The following is a 21536-nucleotide window of genomic DNA, read 5'->3' on the forward strand; positions in this document are numbered from 1 at the left end:
GGCAGGTGTCCCAATACTTTTCATAATATAGTGTAACTGGCCTGCAAAGTAAATCTGAACAACCATAAAGTTATAGCTGTGGGTGACCTCATTTTTGTGGTGTGAAGAAAAATAGATAAATGTCATAGTTATCTATCTTAGAAAAGCTAGCATCATTAATAATATTGGCATTACTTAATAAAAAAGCTTACTGTTTATTTAATGAATAAGTAAACATTTTGTATGATCAAATTTAGACATGTGCAGAACAAAAAAAAAAATTTCGATTTGTTATTTACATAAATTTGTTTCATTAAATTTGTTTCAGAAAATAACACAATAGTATAGAAAAAAACAACCGACTAGAAGAGAATGAATTGAATATAACCATCTTGCTATTCTAATCTATTATTTCCTGTTCAAATTCGAATTGATTCTATTTGAATTTTGGGAAATTGTTATATTCTTCTATTCAAATCTGTTCTATTGTAGTTTTTTTTAATTACATTCTTTTTGTATTTGTTTATTCTATTTGTTTCTATTATTTTATTTTCCATTCTATTCTATGATATTCTATTTAAATTCAAATTTATTTTATTTAAAATTCAAATTTCGGAAGATGATTATATTGTATTCTATTCTATTGTTTTTTCTATACTATTCTTTTATTTACTATTTTACTCTAATGTATTCCTTTCTCTTTTTTTTTTATTTGAATTGACTGTATTTGAATTTTGGGAACTGGTTATACTCATTCTATTCTATTGTTTTTTTAATTCTAATATTTTCTATTCTATTAGTCTATTCTTTTTTTTCTATTCTTTTTTTATGCATTTCAAATTCAAATGTATTCTATTTGAAATTCAAATTTCAGAAGATGGTTATATTCTTTCTATGTAATTCTATTTGTTGCTATTATATTCTAGTCTATTCTGTTCTTTTATTTTCTATTCTACTTTGTTCTGTTTTACTCTATTATATTCTATTATTTTATTTTCTGTTATATTCTTTTCTAGTCTCTATTATATTTCTTTATTTTCTATTCTATTTTATTCTCTTTTGAAATTGGAAAACCATTTGAATTCAAATTTGAAAACAATTTGAATTTGAAAAGTATTCGAAAACTATTCGAAGTCAAATCTCATCTGGCTATATTTTTTGTTATTTTGTATTTGTTTAAATGTGCTACTATTGTAATTCGGAAATTCGCATGTATATTATATATAAAACATTGATTAAATTAACCGCTTCATTCCCAGAAGATTTTACACCCTTCCTGACCAGAGCACTTTTTGCATTTCGGCACTGCGTTGCTTTAACTGACAATTGCGCGGTCGTGCCACGTCGCACCCAAACAAAATTTATGTATTTTTTTCCCCATAAACAGAGCTTTCTTTTGGTGGTAATTGATCACCTAGTGGCCACAGGGAAAATCGATGTTACATAATGTCACTTCGCCCAACCGTGCCATTCTGCCACAGTACAACTGCGGTGGCTGGTCAGCAAGTGGTTAAATGCTATTTCTCAATAGTTAGAAGAAATTTCATGAGCACTGTGCTACTTTGGGCCATGTTATATGCTTGCATTTGTAAGGAGTTGTCAGTGCACAGTCACAAATATTACTTATAATTTGTTGCTTTTCCTGAACACATCATTTGCTTAATTGTCAACTATTTTCGAATGACAAAGTGCTTTTTCCAAAAATTGCATAATTTCATTGTGTATGATACTTCTTATTAGCAAATTCATTTTTTACTTGGCATAACCAGTGCAGAAATCTGTTAGATAATCTAAAAAAATGTATAGTGAATGGTCAGCAAACATTTTATCCTGCTTTCTATCAGCTACTTTAGCATTGAGTACAAGATTTACAACTACTTTCTTGAGGGTGTTAGCTAGGAGAGAATTTTGGAGCTGAGAATCCCTGGCCAGACTATATTCCCACAACCAGAGCTAGATATTGAAGAGAAATTATTTTATGTGTAATTGCACTTTGGAATATCAAAAAAGCCACAAGGAATTTATCAGCTATCCTTGAGCTTGTTTCTGTAACTTACAATATAACCCTTTTTTGATTTTTTGTGGCTTGGGTGCTCCTATAGCAAACTGCTTGCTTTGGGGGCACTCAACAGGAGGGTGGGGCCAGGAGAACCAAAGAGGGACCCGAGAAGAGGAGGATCTGGGCTGCTCTGTGCAAAACCACTGCACAGAGCAGGTAAGTATAACATGTTTGTTATTTTAACTGAAAAGAAAATTAGATTTTACAATCACTTTAAGCTTGTTAGATTTTTTTTCAATAATTGTACTGATTCTTAAAGAAAGACAATACTCATCAACTGGTATCTTGGTTTATAAATATTTTTTTCTTATACCAAAATGTAAAAATACCCTTCAAGGAGTTTTAGATTAGATAGCAATAGCCATTCAGAAGGAAGGACATTATAAACAAATTTTTCAATAGAATATACCAGCATGATTCTTCTTGGAGGACATATTACTTCTGCCTGGTAAGTAATATACAGTGAATTGTAGTGTATGCCTCCCAAAAGACTGTTTCAAGACTTGTAATCTGAAAACTGCCTGACAAGCAAAATCTATTGTGCTATCTTCTGTGTATCCTTCTTGCTCTCTGTCAAAAGTCATTACTGCAAGTTGGTATTTGGGCTTTCCATCTATCTAGGGTGTATATTATCTTTGTGAAATCAAAGTTCATTTTTTCTTGCATCCATTCCCCAAAGTTTAACAGAAAGTGATATGGCTCTGAGCAGCAGCAATTTCTGCAACAATACAGTTATCTGTCACTGTCATGTCTTGCCTATATTTACATGATAAATATCACCAGTCACTGGCCTTTAAAGTAATGTATATTTGACTCTCCTTTACAGAATACACATAGTCATTTTTAACGCCATTAAAGAATGTCAAGAAATAAAGTTAAACATTTCCAACAAGTTCACAATGTTGTCCAGGAGCACAGAAAACAGGTCAGGTATACTGATAAATTCCTGATAAAATGATGCAGGGTTAGTCAAGGAAAGAATATACATTGCTAGTTTTCCTATTTGTTAGTTGTTAGGGTTATCTACTGTATATACCTCAAATAAAAGTATGAAATGAGTGGGATAACTCCATAATGGTCTGCAGAAGTTAAGATTAAGCTGTTTTAAAGCCATCCCTAGATGGATTGAAATTCCGCCTGTTCAGCAAAAACCAGCTGAATTTCGATTCATCTATGGGCTTACTGTTTATACTGAAGCCAATCTATCAATCGACTTTAGTGCAACTAGCCTGTCAGTTTTTTTGTGTGCAATCACTGCTGGAGGATTGTCAGGGCTGGCTAAGCCCTTCCTTCTCATAGCTGGCCGCTCACCTGTTGGCTAATTGCCAGCTCCTATCTCTCCACAGTTACTCAGCTGTTGATGATATCCTGCTCATCAGTCCTGCCTACTTAAGCCATCCAGCCCACAGGATCTCTGCCTTGGCCTTGGTCAACATCTCAGAACCTATCTCCTGCATTCATGTTTAAAGACTTGCTTTGCTGATATCCCTTCTGGCTCCAGGTCCTGTTTGCTGTTCCACTACATTGATCCCTGACTTCTGGCTTAGCTGATTATCCCTTCCCGGTTACTGAACCGGGAAGGGATAGTGAGGGAGATCAGCAATGACAGCATGCCTGGCTCTCTCAATACAGGTTTAGTTTGACTGATAAACAATATTGTACTGTATGTGTACATATAATAATATAATATCCTACATAAATGTATGTAGGATATTATATTATTATATATACGGTATGTACACATACAGTACAATAAACAATACTATAGAACTTTGTAACTTCTTGTTCAAATTTTTTTTTAGTAACATATTATTAGGAAACCAGGTGTAATCTTTGGTATATAATGAATATTATAAAATATACAGTGATCAAGGAATATGAAGAAAGAAGTATTGGTAACAGGGGCACAACGCGATTAAGGGTGGTAATGAAAATATGGGGATACAAGGCCTCCGGGGTGTTCAGAGACACCTATGGCAAAGGCACTTTTTTACAAAAATATCACACTACCAATGGTGTACATTGGGCTGGGGGATGACAGAGAGAGGATAGAGAAAGAACAGTCAAGAAAGGGGGGAAGAAGAGGAGAACGAGCTGAGAGAGAGAGAGGATAGGGGAATCATGTGAGCTCACGTCTTGGAGTACTATACAGGCATACCCCGCTTTTAAGTACACAATGTTTTTTTTTTTACTAAAGCTGGAAAGTGCAAAATCAGGCTCACTTTTGCATGGAAACCAATGAGCTTCCAGGTTTTATTACCAAAGCTTAATTGAACAATCTGGGGTTAGAAGCTCATTGGTTTCTATGCAGAAGTGAGCATGATTTTTCACTTTCCAGCTTTAGTAAATAAACCCCAATGTGTACTTAAAAGTGGGGTATGCCTGTAAGCACATGGGGGGGGAGTCAAGGTTCTAAAAGGGATTAGTTGAAGTCTGAAGGTAGAAATTGGTCTACCCAAGGTTGCCATATTTTAGGGTGCTGAGGGATTCTATCTTGATTAGTGACCTCAATTTTACAGTAAATCATGGTGATTCTGCTTTTTCAATGTTTCAATGATGCATAGTTTAAGACCTTTGTAGTTTAAACATTCATTGTTTTTTTTCCTCCAGTCATAGAGTGAATTGACATATTAACATGCTGTATTTATTAAGATGCTGCGGCAAGTAAATACAAATAAGTACAAATATTGGCATCTATTTAATTGATGATGCAACACACTCTTAAGATCATGTGCCATGCCAGCTTCACAAACATAGGGTGCTAATTGGTTAATTTACTGTTAATTTAAGTAACTAGAGGTCAAAGTAGGTTAATGATGGAAGAGTGAGCACTGGGGATCCTGTATTTTGGGATATAACACAGGTTCTCCATTTGTGAAAATTAACTAGTAATAGATGCAATTGACCCTTTCACAAGTTTGCCTTTTCCCAGTAAATATTCAGCTTCGTGGAGGCCAAACGCAGATTGCGTGATCGTCACCTGAAGTATTCCATGCTCTTCCCTGCACACCTGAGAGTGGAACATGATGGCCGGGTGTCGTTTTTTGAGGATCCTCACAAGGTCATCTCCTGGCTGGAGCGCAGGCTTGCACATGGCAGGGGTGACTGATCGCACACCAGATGAACCATGTGGCGAGATCCTCTTGCTTCATGTTTCTGCCACCACTCGGCCTGGCCTAACTACCCTTGCCACATTACCACCTTGACCTGCACCACACATTGGCAACTCCACGTCAGTATACCTTACCGGATCGGGGAGGCAGGTGGCACCTCTACTGACCCCACCGCCACAACTGCTAATACACAATCTTCTCTGCGACATCCAGAGCACTGGATTGGGGGGAAAAAATGTCCCTTTCTTTTTCTCTCGCCTCTCCTTCAGGGTTTTCTTTTACATTTTTTTTATTTTTTCTCTTTTAGGATATTTTTTTATTTTCTTTTGGATATTGTGAGTGGACTTAATTTATCTCATTGCTCCCCTCATGGGAGCCTTTTTTATTACTCCTAAACTTATCCACCACACGGAGCTATGGAAGTGTTCTGGTCCTACAAGCCGCATGCATAGTGCAGCGAATTTATGCCCCACCAACCACTGGGAATCATGACTATGTAGATGAACACAGGAACTGGGGGTACACAACTAGGCCCCATTCTCATCCTTCTCCGTGGTGGCTTGCTCGGAACCACTATTTGACCCAGTGGCTAAAACTGTTCCTCATCTTCTTATGTTTGAAGTTACTTTTTTCCCCAGATGGTAGTTCAGAGTTGTTAAGGGATGGGTGGGCATACCATTCCACAGAGACTACCCACGCTAGAGGTGTCTCAATATTTAATTGCCAAATTGGTTCTCTTCTCTCTGCTCTCTTCTCCCTCTGTCAGTTCTCTTCTCTCATCTGTCTTCTCCCACTGTCTTCTTTGCTGTCTTCTCCCTCTGTTCTTCCTCCGATATTCTCTCGACTCTCTGTCCTGCTGTAATGCTGGGTCTGCCATGTGCCACTACTTATATAGCCATGGGGCGGGGCCACCCGGTGACGTCATCCAAAGGTCCCACCCCTTCTGATGTGATGGGCATGATGGGGTTATGACGTGACAAGGGGCGGGGGTCTCCAGATGATGTCACCGTGTGGCCCCGTCCCATGGCTATATAAGTAATGGCACATGGTAGACCCATAATTACAGCAGGAGAGAGCGTAGAGAGAACATCGGAGGAAGAACAGAGGGAGAAGACAGCAGGGAGAGGAGAACTGGCGGCAAGAGAAGACAGTGGAACACAGAGAACCAGTGGCGGGAGAAGACAGCAGCGGAGGGAGAAGAAATCAGAAGAGATGCCAAAGCTGCTTTACTAAATTACTTTGTACTGTTTCTATTTTTGACACTTTTTTTGGGTGAATGGGTAGGGGTACTATGTACCCCATATTCATTCAAATAGGGTGGGCCGGGATCTGGGGGCCCCCTCGGTGAAGGGGGCTTCCAGATTTTGATAAGCCCCCCACCTGCAGACCCCAACAACCAATTGCCAAGGTTGTCAGGAAGAGGCCCTTGTCCCAATCAACATGGGCACAAGGTGCTTTAGAGTGTGGGGCACAGGCTTCCCCTGCCCCAAAGCACCCACCCCCATGTTGAGGCCCGGTATGGTCCAAGAAGAAGGGGTGCTCGCTCGTCCCCCTCCTTTCCTGACATGCCGGACTGCATGCTCAGATAAAGGTCTGGTATGGATTTTGGGGGGACCCAAAGCAAATTTTTTTATATTTCAAAGAATTTTATTTTTAGATTAAACAAAAAAAGAACAAAAAAAAACAAAAAAGAACAAAAAAAAGGGGATATTACACATACAGTGAACATACACGTTACTCATTGAATCGATAGCAAGTACAAGAAGGCTTTCAAAATCTTAAAGAAATATGTAGGTAGAGCCTCAATGGCCAGTACAACCTAAACTTGTCGTAAAAGTGACATTCAGCAATTCTCCCGAGGGCTGGGACGGGGGCAGAATGAGATACGCTCCTCCCGACACCCCAAATGGGAACAAGCTGTGCCGGGCTGACGTACCACACTCTATACCAAAAACTCTATCCCCCCCCAGGGAAAATCTTACCATTAAACTTGAGCAAAAGATACGAGGCCACTTGAGTGGTGTAATACCAAACATAAAACAAACCGAAACGGCTTTACATAAAATTATAACCATAAATCTCTAGGCTAAAGGAGCTTAGATGGCATAAGGCAAGAGAAAGAGGGAAAGAGAAGAAAGGAAAGCTCAGAGTGAGCAGAAAAAGAAAAGTAAGAAGAGCAATGCCTAATACTCCATAGGTAAATTAACTCGGCCGTGAGAGAGGCCCTGAGGCAAGCCCCATCAGTTGGGCCCAGGGTTCCCAGGTCTTTTCGAACTTATCAGTTGTGTTTAGCAGTATGCTCAAGAGTTTTTCCTGTGCCATTATCCATGATATTTTCCTTTTGGCTGCAGAGAAGGACACTGTCTGTTGTTTCCAAGCTCTGGCTACAGTGAGCTTGGCTCCTAGAAGAATGAAATGAATCAATCTCCTGAGGGGTTTGGTTACTAATGAAATTTGGTCATTCAAGAGGGCAACCATAGGAGTTCTGGGAATCTGACCTTCTGCCAGCTTATCAATTAGATTGAAAATATGTTTCCAGAAGGCAGATTCTCGGGCATTCCCACCAAATGTGGGCCATCGTCCCTACGTGTTTACAGCCCCTAAAACAGAGGGGGTTAGCCTTTGGGTAGATTACGGCCAGTCTTGAGGGGGTGTAGTACCACCTTGAGTTTACCTTCAGGCTGGCTTCAGTTAAGGTAGTATTCAGAATGCCTCTGAAAGATTTGAAGGAGGCCGACTGCCATTTATCCAGGTCCCACTGGAATTGAAGGTCAGATTCCCAGGCACACATATATGCCTCTTTTGTGGTCGCGGAGGCAAGAGACGAGTAGACCACAGATATACCCCCCCGCTGGACCACGGCTTGTCCACACCACAACTCATATTCAGTAAATTTCGGGGGGAGGGTTGTATCCCTCCAGAGGGATTTAAGGAAGTGTGTAATTTGCTGAAACCGGAAATGCTCCGAGTCGGGAATGTCACATTTTTTGATACAATACTTAAGAGTGAGGGGACCTGCTGCGGTAAAGAAGTGTCCAATTCGTTACAGTCCCTTCTCCAACCACCATTTGAAAGCTGAAATCTCTAACCCAGGGTAAAATTTCGGATTGTTAAAGAGGTGGAATAAGGGTCTACAGGCTGAGACCAATTCCGGTAAGGGGCGTAGTTTATCCCATAGAGCGAACGAGTGGGAAAGGGTAGGTACTAGGATCGGGGGCCACTGTTTCGGAGGGGACCATAATAGGAAGTCGAGTGTATGTCTTGGGGTGGCTAATTTTTCTATGTGTACTCAGTCAGGTTTTTCATACTTGGAATAAATAACTGATAATTGTGCTAACCTGGCTGCCTAGTAGTATAGAGGTGGGGAAGCCCCAGGCCTCCTCGTCTTCTATGAAGGTATAGCATCCTTTGTGGTATTCTGTAGCCTGCTTTTCCCCAAGTAAATTTCAGCACCCTGCTTTGGAAAGATTTCAAATGGTCAGACCTTATGGAAGGGGGTAATGCTCTGAAGAGGTATAAGGGGAGAAGGGTAATTTTTATTGAGTTAACCCTCCCCAACCAAGACAGATTACTCTGAGACCAGGAGGCCATGTCTGCCTCTAGCTTCCTGTACATGGGGGGTATTTAGTTGCATAGAGAGATTCGATTCTAGGGGTCAGATTGATGCCCAAATACCTAATTGATGTATCATTCCAGGCGAATTTGAATGTTTGTTTCAGGAGGGTAATCGCATCTGCAGGAAGTGATATGTTAAGTGCTTGAGATTTGGCGTAATTTACTTTTAGTCCCGAAATCTGAGCAAAGTCTTCCAGGGTCTGGCATATATTCGGTAGGGAGGTGATGGGTGAGGTGACAGAGGAGGGTATCATCCGCGAAGAGGCCGCATTTGTGTGTGTGGGGACCACAAGGGACCCCTTGTATGTTTGGGTTGTGGCGAAACAAAGGTTTCAATCGCTATTGCAAAAATGAGTGGGGAAAGAGGGCATCCTTGCCTGGTGCCTCTCTGTATGGGGATGGAATTGGAGTAACACCCCTGAAGTCTTATATGCGCTGTAGGATTAGAGTGTAGGGCTCGCATCAGACCCATAAAGCGAGAGCCGAACCCCCAACGTTCTAAGATTGCAAAAAGATAATGCCATGACACCGAATCAAAAGCTTTGTGGAGATCCAGAGACAAGAGCATCCCCTGTTGTCTGGATCCCCCCAGCCAATTTGATTGAAGAACGGAGACAATGTCTATCGCCCGCCTTATTTGATCAGGGCCTTGTCTGCCGGCATGAACCCCACTTGGTCCTTATGAATGTAAGCACTAATGAAGGCTGCCAGTCTATTCGCTAGCATTTTAGTGAGAATTTTTAAATCACTCTTTATTAGCAAGATGGGGCGATAGTTGCCTACCTCTTCCGAATTTTTGTCTGGCTTGGGAATTACGGTAATGTATGCTTTATTAAGTTGGGGGTTGAGAGGGCTTCCCTGAGTTTTGAAGTTTAAGAACTTTGTAAGAGGGAGTGCGAGGGTATCAGAAAACGCCTTATAGTACGGGTTTGAAAGCCCATCGGGGCCCGGAGCTGAACCCGTTTTTAAGTCTACTCCTAAAACTTCCTCCTCAGTGAAAGGGGCTTCCAGTTCTGCTCTGTGGTTTGAGGAGAGAACCGGGATGGGAAGATCATCTAAAAAATTTTGGAGGGAGGTCTCCTTCCCGGACGTGTGAGAGCTTTAAAGATTTGTGTAAAACGACTGAAAGGTGTCCATGATCTTAGATGGAGTAGAAGTAGCACCCTGTCCCGGAATGTTAATTTTGGGCATCACGTAGGAGGTGAGTTTAGATGCCAACATGGAACCCAGCCTGTCGTCATGAGTGTCAAATTTATTCTTACTCCATCTAATTTGTTTATCCACTTTGGCTGTTAGGGCTAAATTAAGTTCAAGCCTAGCGTTATCCAGTTGTGCAACCGTGTTGGGGGAGGGATTCAGTTTGTGAACGGCCTTCAGTCGTGCAAACCGTTCTTCCAACTTCTTCAAGTCTATCTCCCGTTCTCTTTTTATCTGAGCTGAAATTCAAATTATTTCACCTCTGATAAAGGGCTTGTGGGCTGCCCAAAGGGTTTCCGCTGACATCCCCTCAACATTATTGAGAAGGAAGTATTCTTTTAGGGCTTGGTTTAGCTGGGAAACTCTGGACGGATCAGACAAGATAGACTCGTTGAGTCTCCAATGTCTCTGGCCTGGCCTGGGCCCCGAAATCTGGATGGACATGAACACCATGGAATGATCTGACAAGACTGTATCCTTAATACAAGAACTGACCACCCAATGGATGGACCGGCTCGGTACCAAAAGGTGATCGATACGTGAGTAGGCATTATGGGGGTAGGAAAAGTGAGTGTAGTCGCGTTTCGTCTGATTCATTTCTCTCCACGCGTCGGACATACCCTGAGCGTGGATAAGTTTCGCTAGTTTCAAGCTCTCCTTAGTGGGCCGTGAAGGTTGAGCCGACGGGGGTTTAGTTTTATCCAGACCTTGATCAAAAGCCGTATTGGAGTCCCCTCCGAAGATAACCGCACCTTCTATCTTAGGAGTCAGAGTCTGGAAAAGCTGTTTAAAAAAGGAAGTTTGTCCTTTATTGGGGGTGTAGTAAAAAACTAACGAATATAGATGGCCATCAATCGTACCCTTGACTAGAATGAACCTGCCTTCTGGATCTTTTACTTCGGCTAGACAGGAGAATTTACAGGATCTAGAGAGCAGAATAGCCACCCCTTTGGATTTGTTAGCAGCATTGGCTAGATAAAAATTGGGGAAATGTGAGTGGAGAAACTTGGGACTGTACCGACTCGGGAAGTGGGTCTCCTGCAGGAATACTATGTCCAGTTTGGAAGATTTATACATGTTAAACATTTTTCTACGTTTAAGGGGAGAATTGAGACCCTGCACATTATGCGTGGTGACCGTTATGGTTTTCAGTATGTGATCAGCCATGGTTCCAGTGGAGGAGCGGACTGCAAACAATATCGTCCCTTACCTGCGGTGTCTTCTGATGACTCTTGATAACGGAGCCGTAGTCAACGCTGTACTTGCTGTTTCTTAAGGGATGGACGGACCCCCTCAGGAGAATCTCTGCAAGAGATGACATGATTAGGCGATGCTCAAGACAGGAAAGCAAAGAAAGAAGGAAGGAAAGAAGAAGGGGGAAACAGGAGGGCCTCCCCGCCAGAGGGAAAACGAACCCCAGGGCAGAGAGAGGGTCCTCGAGAACATCTCACGGACAGTCGTGAGATTATACCTGAATTGGAAATGCTCCAGGAGAAATACTCTGGAGGTCCTAACCCACGAAGACCAGCCAGTGTTCATGGGGTAGGAGGAGGCGCATGGGGACTGCCCCAGACCAGGGTGCCTTGTTAGTGCAAACGGTAAAGCTCATTGAGCTGCCTGAGCAATAAGGGACCTTAACCTTGTTTAATCCCCCCAATCTACCACCCAAAACCCCAGGGGGAGGGGGGATCTGACAAGAAAAAACAAGATACATGGGGACCCCTACTGTATCAACCATAGTAGAAGATGGGGTTATCCCCCTCGACTACCAAATGTTCAAAGTGATCATTCGACCCTATGGGGTCCTGGAAAGAAGAAGAAAAAAAAGAATCTAACGAGATAAAAACAGTCACCGAGAATCAAACTTTAACAACGGGAACTGCTGTCAGTCATTTTTTGAAAGTTCCACGGGAATCCGTGACCGGGGCATAAACTGCCAAAAAAAGGGGGAAAAAAAGGGAATGTCACATTGGAAACATCCAACGGAGAGGGAGATGTCGAGGCGGGAGCATCGTGCACTACGAGGGTCCTGACAAGCTCCCTTCTTGATCTCACGGAGGGCCTTTGTGCGATGATCTACGAGACTTGGGCTTGTTCCAGAGAGGGTCTTGCGGGCTGTTCGGAGGGGGTCGCTTGTGTAGACCCGTTGAAGCAGTGGATGTGTCCATGTCCGCCTCCTGAGAAATAATTTTCAAATGGAGGAGTAGCTTTTCGCCCGCCATAAAGCTGCAGAATGCCTGGTTTTGTCCTTGGTAGAAGAATTTTACTGCAAAGGGGAAGGCCCATTTGTATTTAATCTCTTTCTGGGTCAGAGCGATCTATAGCGGTTTCAGAGACCTCCTCCGTTGTATAGTAGAGGGTGATAGATCCGCAAATATCTGTACGGGGTGGCCCTGGCAGAGGACTTGTGGCATCGAGCGGGCTTGCTTCATGACGGCTTCCTTGACTGCTTAGAAGTGGGGCTTTACAATGATGTCCCTAGGAGATCCGTGTTTCCTGGGAGGACCTAGTGCCAGGTGGGCCCTGTCCAGTTCCAGGCGGGACACCGGTATGTTGGGGATCAGAGGTTTCATGAGGTCCTGAGTTGCTGGCTCCACATCTTGGATGGATTCAGGAAGGCCTCTGATCCTAAAGTTATATCTACGGGACCTATTTTCAAGGTCATCTATGCGGGAGATAGCCACATCTAGTTGTTCATGGAGGGTGTGAATGAGGCCAGTGTTTTGATGAGACACCGCCGTTGTCTGTTCTAGCTGACTTTCAATGGCGTCTATCCAGGAGCCTATATTCTGGAGATCAGCTCTGATTTCTCCAGTGATTTTGGCTGCAGTGGAAGCCAGACCTGTCTCCAGGAGAGTTGACAGCTTTAGGTACAGGTCTGCTGCATTAAAAGAGTGGTCTGGGCCTAGAGCACCCTGAGGAGAGGAGCCAGTGTGGAAACTTTCATGAGGGCCCGACTGAGAGTAGGCCTGTTCTCTCATTGTGTGGCTGAGGAGGGATTCCGTGGAGGCCAGAGAGGGGGTGTATGGCTGCTGGGAAAACCCCTGTATGCCTGGGGTGAAGGTTAAATGTGCAGGGGCCAGGACTTACCTGTGTTCCGGCGTTGTTTCTGAGGCCGAGGCCTGTAGCTGAGGAGACGCTGCAGCCGCGGTGGCCATCTTGGTACACCTAACCCGGGTGGAGTTGGCAAATTTGGGCCCCAAATTGCGTCTGGCACCCGATCGGTGCATGCAGGGGGATCCTCGATGTTTCGGGGAGGTAGTGACCGGTCTGTTGCTGATCGGTAGCGGCTGGATCAGGCGCAGCGCACACCGTGGGTCTGGGGTGGCGCGGAGCACCGAGGCTAAGCGTCCATCTCAGTTCCTCCGCGCATGCGCACTGCAAAGCTAATTTTTTTGGCATGAAGTTCCCCTTTAATCCATACCAGACCAAAGGGTCTGGTATGATTGTGAGGGGGAACCCCATGCTAGTTTTTTTTACAATTTGGTGAGGGTTCCCCTTCAGGATCCTCAATGCACAAGCCGCACTGAAAGTCGGAACATCGTGATCAGACTTGTGGTGCGACTTTTATTCAAATCAATGGGCTCTCATAGGGAACCATTGATTTTGATATTTATAAAAAATGCTTGACAAGACTTAACATGGCTGTATCCAGCATTAAGATGTGTTTAACAGCTTTTACCAGCATCAGACGTTTTTACAACTCTAACGCTGGTCCTCAGAACGCACTGACTGTGGGGTTTTTTTGCAGCCCAAAAATGCCTATGCCACTTACACACTGTGTGCATAAGGCCACAAAGATTCCTCCAGCCCCTCAAATTAAAATAAGAAGGGAAGAAAAAAAAAACAACAAACTTTTTATTTGATTTAAAGTAAGGCCCTTATGGTGTATTATGTGTAAATGTGAAGGTTGGACTTCTTTAGTAGGAGGAGACGCTCTACGCTATGTTCACATGACACCATGCCCCAACATAGAACAGAGATTATTCTTGGCTGGCCACTTAAGCAGTGGTGAGGGTGTTGGGCAAGATTTGGGTTCAGAGGACCCTATAGAAAAGTTGGACAAGCAGTGTGCATGCAGGAGATGTTAACAGACTGTAGATGAAGCATAATATTTAGAGTCAAACCTGGCAGCAGTCTAAAATCTGCTGCTCTTAGGCTTAATAGTTCACACTGGCTTAGGAACAGGCATTTGACAGGTGCTAAAAATGCCCCTCAAACACCTATGCACAAGATTTAATAGACATTGCGCTGTTAACATTACATAAACATGAATCGTTAGCGTCGCTTTGCTTCAAAAATTGAAGCTTCATGTCGAGTCAGGAGGCGTTGAATCTTTTCACTACCTCCCATTCAAGTCTATGGCAATGCTCCACAAACGCTTTTCAGGCATTTTCAACGCAGATTTAGGGAGGTTGTGGCACGTTATAATCTGTCACTTTCCATTGCGGAGCAGTTTTAACGCTCATCAAATGCAAAAAAAACGTGCTTAGGGCGTTTAAGGAGCATTTTAATGCTTGTAAAATGCCCCATCCTGAATCTCATTGATGCCTGTCTGACGCCCATATTAATGCTTTGCAAACGCTATGGGAGCATTTGTTGAGTGTCAGTAGTTTAGAAAGTGTGAACAAGCCCTTAGGGTTCAAAGATATAACAAAATACAGGTAGCCTCAAGAGTATGGATTGTGCTAAAGTGCAAGAGGAAACTGTTTTTCTCATTGAAATAAACCTGTCATGAAATAAACATGACAACTGCCACTGCTGAGGCAATCGGGGACAATGGGACTGAAATTTATGGTCTGTTAGTTGTGCAATCTGATAAATTATTTCTCAGAATACCAACTGTTATGCCCCATACACACGATCGGACATTGATCGGACATTCCGTCAACAAAATCCATGTTTTTTTTTCCAACGGATGTTGGCTCAAACTTGTCTTGCATACACACGGTCACACAAAGTTGGTTGGAAACTGCGAACGTCAAGAACACAGTGACGATGAGCTGAGAAAAATTAAGTTCAATAGCCAGTGTGGCTCTTCTGCTTGATTCCGAGCATGCGTGCGTGCGTCAGAATTGTGTACACATGATTGAATGTGAATTTCCGACAACGAATTTTGATCTCAAATTTTGTGTGACGGAAATTCAGATGGAGCCTACACACGGTCAGAATTTCCGACAAAAAGCTCCCATCGAACATTTTCCATCAGAAAATCTGACCGTGTGTAGGGAACGTTAGAATCCTTTCACACTGAGGCAGTTTTCAGGCGTTTTAGTGCTAGAAATAGCACCTGTAAAGTGCCTGAAAACTGCCTCCCATGCAGCCAGAGTGTGAAAGCCTGACTGCTTTCACACTAGGGCTGTGCACTTGCTAAACATTAGAAAAAGTCCTGCAAGCAGCATCTTTGGGGCGGTTTGCGAGCGCTGTTTACAACGCTCGCAAAATGCCCCTGCCCATTGCAATGAATGGGCATCCCTTCTGAAGCACCAGAAAAGAGATTCAGAAGCGCCGCAACACAGGTGTTTTAACCCCTTCTTTTGGATTAAAAGCACCCCACTAGCATCCAAAAAGCACTGCTAAAACAGCAGTAAAATGGCACTAAAATGAGCGGCGCATTACCGATACTGCACAGGTGGTCCCAATGTAAAAGGGGTCTTACTGCTTACCATATATAGTCATTTGTATTACATATCTCCCATGTTTGCCAAAAAAGTTCCAATGATGTCACAGACTGAAGTGAAAACATTGGATGATGTTGAAAATTAAAGCAGCACTAAATTTTCTCAATCAACATTATTTATTTGTAATGCTTATGCTGCTAGCTTTAGTAAATTGATAGAAGTTTCTATTATATTTACTTGTTTTAAACTTTTTTTTCTTCTTTTTCTTCCTGGTTTCTAGTCTAGGCAAAAATGATGTCATTCATCTCAGGAGTCTTCATGGGCTTTTTTTCTCTTTTCACCTGGAGGAGGGGCTTTCTCAGTTGATCACACCCTTCTGCCTACATGTCTGTGCTAAGGGCTGATGGATTCAAGGTATAAATGCTAGAGTAATCATCTTTTCTTATTCTAGGTTCTTCAACAAAACAAAGCATGGATAGATGGGTGAGTTTGCTTTGAATATTACATAGTTACATAGTAGGTGAGGTTTGAAAAAGACACAAGTCCATCAAATCCAACCTATGTGTGTGATTATATGTCAGTATTACATTGTATATCCCTGTATGTTGTGGTCGTTCAGGTGCTAATCTAAAAGTTTCTTGAAACTATCAATGCTCCCTGCTGATACCACCGCCTGTGGAAGGGAATTACATATCCTTTCCCCTCTTACAGTAAAGAACCCTCTACATAGTTTAAGGTTAAACCTCTTTTCTTCTAATTTTAATGTGTGGTGTCAAATTCTGGATTTGAGAGGAGGAGCGCAATGCAATCTCCAAGGGTTCCATGACCAGCGCAAATAAGCCCAGCGACAAGGGGCACCCTTGTCTGTTACCCCTAGATACTGGAAAATTGCTAGACACCCCGCCATTCAGGCGGAGTGCTGCCACCAGATGGTCATATAGCATTGATATCCATTTGAGGAATATAGGACCAAATCCCATGCGTTGTAATACCTGAGTCATATATCCCCAATCAATGGAATCAAATGCTTTTTCCAGATCAAAAAACACCGGAGCCCCTCAAGGGTATGTCTTCTCATCTATTTGCGTATGGGTGTACACTCTGCGGATATTAATGTCAGTAGCTTTCTTAGGCATAAACCCTGTCTGGTCTGGTGAGATCAAGTGCTCTAGGATTTTCATCAACCTGTTGGCAATCATTTTGGTAAAGATTTTGAGATCCATGTTTAACACTGCTATGGGCCTGTAGGAGGAGCAGTAAAGAAGGTCTTTATCAGGCTTAGGAAGCAACACCACATGAGCCTCGTACAATGAAGGGGCAATTTCCCTGCTTCAAAACATTCCCCATAAATCTGTAAAAGTCTGGGGGACAACAATTCTGCATAAGCTTTGTACCACTCTGCAGGGATCCCATCAGGACCTGGAGCTTTACCATCGGGGAAGGAGGCAATGGCCAAGTCCATTTCTTTAGGAGTAAATAGAGCTTCCAGTTCCGCTGCCACTTCCCCAGGAAACTCCGATATCCGAAGGGAGTCTGTTAGCACATAACCATCATATTTGGGTATAGCAGTGTACAATTCTGAGTAGTAAAATACAAAAGCCTGCATAATACCCTCTCCATCTCTTACCATCGCACCTCCAGCTGAATAAATGCGGGGGATAGCTGCATGTGTTCGGGCATCTGCCGCCAAAAAGGCCAACAGTTTTGCATTCTTATCACCTTTTTCAAATAGTTCCTCAGCCCCTCGCTTAAATGTCCATTGCGTATGAGTTTGAAAATGAACCAACAAGGCCCTTCTGGCCATCTGTAACTCCACCAGGAGGGAACTTCTTGGCACATTGTAGTTCCCAAACCATGAGCCCATCTGTCAAACACTCATTGATGTCCCAGTATTCTCCCAGATGCAGGGAAACCAATGTTTCTACTGAGGGTTCACTTGCCCACCCTGAGTGCATCCTCCAGATTCCTCGACTGCCGCCCGAGGCACGACTCAACATCACCTGCAGGGGGGTGTGATCAGGACGCCCCTCAGTCAGGTAACCAGCCTCCGCTATCTGTGGCAACAGCGATGTGTTGGCAAAGGCCATATAAAGAAGGGAAGAGGAGGCACCGACATGGGAAAGGTAAGAATAACTTTGCTCACCAGGATGTTTCCATCGCCACACCTCCTCTAGCACCGTCGTGTCCGCCCAATGGCCTAGTTCTAGATTCTGCACCCGGTTTGGATTTGAGGTTTACAGCCCATAGTCCAGGATGTTGTTAAAATCACTTGTCACTAGCAGTTTTAGTGGGCCAAAGGTAGCAAGCTTTTCCAGGACCAGGTATAGTACTTTATTTTTGAAGGGGGGTGGAAAATATACGTTCGCTATTGCCAGTAACTGAGATTATTAATCCCCTTTTTAATGCATGCCAATATTCTGTTTGCTTTGTTAGCAGCAGCTTGGCATTGCATGCCATTGGCGAGCCTATCATCTTCTAGGACCCCCAGGTCCTTTTCCATCCTAGATTCCCCCAGAGGTTCTCCCCCCAGTGTATAGATTGCATTCATATTTTTACCACCTGAAATTAATAAAATAGTGTTTTTAGTTTGTGGTGCTCAGATGCAGTTAGGTTCTTCTTTATAGAATACCTAAAGCCTAACCTTGTTCTTGTCCTAACTGTGGAGATTTGCCCCCCTCTGTTGCCCTGGTGACCACTGGCACTGGCACTGAAATTAAAGTGAAAGTCCAATCAAAAATTAAAATTTTTCTATTAATTATATGTAAAACGAATGAAATGCCTTATGAAAGTGTAATCAAAGCTAGATAATCAGCTTATTCCTGTTCTTCAACCTTACTTCCTTATTTCTGAATTCTGCATGGGGGCCTCTCACTTCCTGAAAACGTTATCCTTCTCTGATATACACCCCACCCCCATCCCTCCTCTCCTTTCAGTTTCTCCTGAGAGAGAGAGGGAGAGGGGGGAGGGCAGGCTTTGGAAGTATGTTCTGTTTGTTAGAAACTGTAATATGGATTACAACGCAACGCAGTGCAGATTTTATACTGTGTACAACCACGTGGTTATTTCTGCCTGGCACTGTGATGGGCACTGTGTGCATGGTGTGGCACATGCCCAGCTGAGGGAGCTAAATGTAAGTAATGAGTTTAAGGCTCCGTTTCCACTAGTGAAACTTGTCATGCGACTTTGTGTCCAAAGACGCATGACAAGTCACAGCCCATTGATTTCAATAGCAAACATTCCCATCTATGCAACTTTGAAATGGTGCCTGCACTACTTTGATGAAACTTTTATCCAGAGTGTAAAGTTGGATCAAAGCTGCACTCAAAGTCGCATTCTAAATTGCACAACTTTGGAGTTGCTCTAGTGGAAACGTAGCCTGGGGCTACAGTGCAACTTTGGAGTTTGACTTTGCTGCAAATTTGAGTGCAGCTTTGATCCAACTTTTCCCTTGCTGGATAAAAGTCGCATCAAAGTAGCTGATTTTCAGATTTGCATATAAGGTAACGGGTACTACTAAAATCAATGGGCTGTGACATGTCATGTGACTTCACAAATGTAAACCCCGAGGGCTTTCACACCAGAGCGGTGCGCTAGCAGGACAATAAAAAAATTCCTGCTAGCAGCATCTTTAGAGCGGTGAAGGAGCAGTGTGTATACCGCTCCTTCACCACTCCTGCCCATTGAAATCGATGGGGCAGCGAGGCTATACCGCCGGCACAGCCTGCAAAGTGCCTCTGCAGAGGCGCTTTGCGGTGGTTTTTAATCCTTTCTCAGCTGCTGGCGGGGAGTAAAACCGCCCCACTAGCGGCCAAATAGTGCTGCAAATCCGACAGTCATAGTGGCACTTTACCGCAGACGCACCTCCTGCCCCAGTATGAAAGGGGCCTAAAGGATTCTATAGTCTTAAATCGATATTAAAGGCTTCCTTTTTTTGTTTTAAATAACAAACATGTCATAGTCACCTGCTCTGTGCAGTGGTTTTGCACATAGCAACCCCAAGTCTCCTCTCCTCTGGTCCCTCACTGGTACTCTTCACCTCTCTCTCCTGCCGAGTGCCCCCAGAGGAAGCAGCTTGCAATGGGGACACCCAAGTAGGCTCATTCACAAGCTGTGACTCTGCGTGGCCATTCACACACAGACCTATGGGTCTGCCACTCCCCCTGTGTCTTTATTGGCTTATTGGCTCAATGGCTGTGATTTACAGCAGGGGGAGCTATTGGCTACTGCTGCTGTCTCAGCCAATGAAGAGAGAGAGTCCCCCGAGAGCCAAGACTTGTGTACATCGCTGGATTGAGATGGGGCTCAGGTAAGTATTGGGGGGGTCAAGGGGCTGCTACATAGAGTTGTTTTTTTACCTTCATGCACATGCATGAAAGTAAAAAAGGTAAAAAACCTTGAGCCTTTGGAACCACTTTAAATAGTGTTGAGTGATGGAAAAGTAATTCATGTTAGAAAGCACACCCTGAGTGGAACAAGACCATCTTCGCTGTATCCTGGTTACACCACAATGGGCTCCCCAGTCTCGTCCGCTTGCATCAGACGTAATTGTAATCCAGGGGAAGGAACCCAGATGATGGGATCTGGAGAGGTTTTCTGGAAAGGTCTACCAGTGAAGACCCCTGAGCATTGTTCCCATTAGCAGGATTGTCTGAGAGTGTCATTATTTATTCCACTGTGCCAAGAAACCCATCTGGAAATGCCTCAAGTGCCCAAGGATTAATCGGTATACAGGCAGACATTGTGCCAATGAGGCTCAAACATTGAGAAGCCATCACATACGGGCTCCGGATGACCTTGACCATTCTCTGGATGACGATCCTCATCTTCGGAGAAGGTAATGATACTGTCCCCTCCTGGGTGTCGACCATTGCCCCCAGATAGATCATCTGCTGTGTAGGTGCAAGCTGACTTTTTTCAGAGTTTATCAGCCACCCCAGCTCCTAATTATTCTGGAGAATTTTTTTTATTTTTATTCTGGAGATCTTGAAAAAAAAAATCAAAAATTAAGATTACTTATGAGATCACGAGAAATACTTAAAAATCTGTTTAACAGAACTCTGTGTGAATATTAGCAGCAAAGCAACTTCATTATTCTAGCATTATAAAGAAGAAGAGAAAGTTCTGCATTGAAAGATTAAAAAATTAGTTGTGTGACAAATGTGCTATCTCTATTGCAAATGCTAGTTTTACGCTATGATTCTGAGCATGCGTGAACTTTTGTGTGTCGGACTTGTGAACACTTGATCGGACTTTTGTCTGTTGTCGAAAATGTGAGACCTTTGTCTCTACTTGTTTCAATTATGTATTCAGGAATAGCTATGCTTGCTGATTACTTACTGCATTCATTTGTGTTTTCTGTATGGACAGTGCAAGTGCTTTACTGCCTCTAAAATTTCAGTCAAAACTTCACGAGGGGTCAATTTATCAATGTTTTTTTTTTACCAAAGATTTATACAACTTTCACAAAAAAGTTAAATAAAAAAGTATCAAAATTGAATCAAATTCGTATGAATTTAGGGTGAAAACATTGATAAATTGACCTCCAAAAGACTAATGAAAGAGGAATCATAACCAGTAAAGCCCTGTACACACTATCAGATTGTCTGCTGAGTTTTTCCTTCAGACTTACCAAAACCACGTAGTAGAAGGGCCTGCCTGATTACATACACATTGAAACTCCTAAGGTTTGACCTCATATTATATGGTTTTGGTAAATCTGAAGGAAAAACTCAGCAGACAATCTGATAGTGTGTACGGGGCTTTATGGTTTTATTGAACTGACTACTCCAACTGTCCTTAGAAGAGCTGAAACATACCAGCCAGTGAGGAATTCAAAAATTCTAAATAAAAATGCATGACAGTTTTAATTTAGTAAAATCTGAAAAATTTGCTGAAGTTAACTCTTTATTTTCATCACAGGCAATACCATCTAGAAAATACATTCACAGTGTT

Source organism: Lithobates pipiens, unplaced genomic scaffold (assembly GCF_037356315.1).
Source record: "Lithobates pipiens isolate NorthernLeopardFrog02 unplaced genomic scaffold, aLitPip1_a1.2 Scaffold_8, whole genome shotgun sequence".
NCBI lineage: Eukaryota > Metazoa > Chordata > Amphibia > Anura > Ranidae > Lithobates > Lithobates pipiens.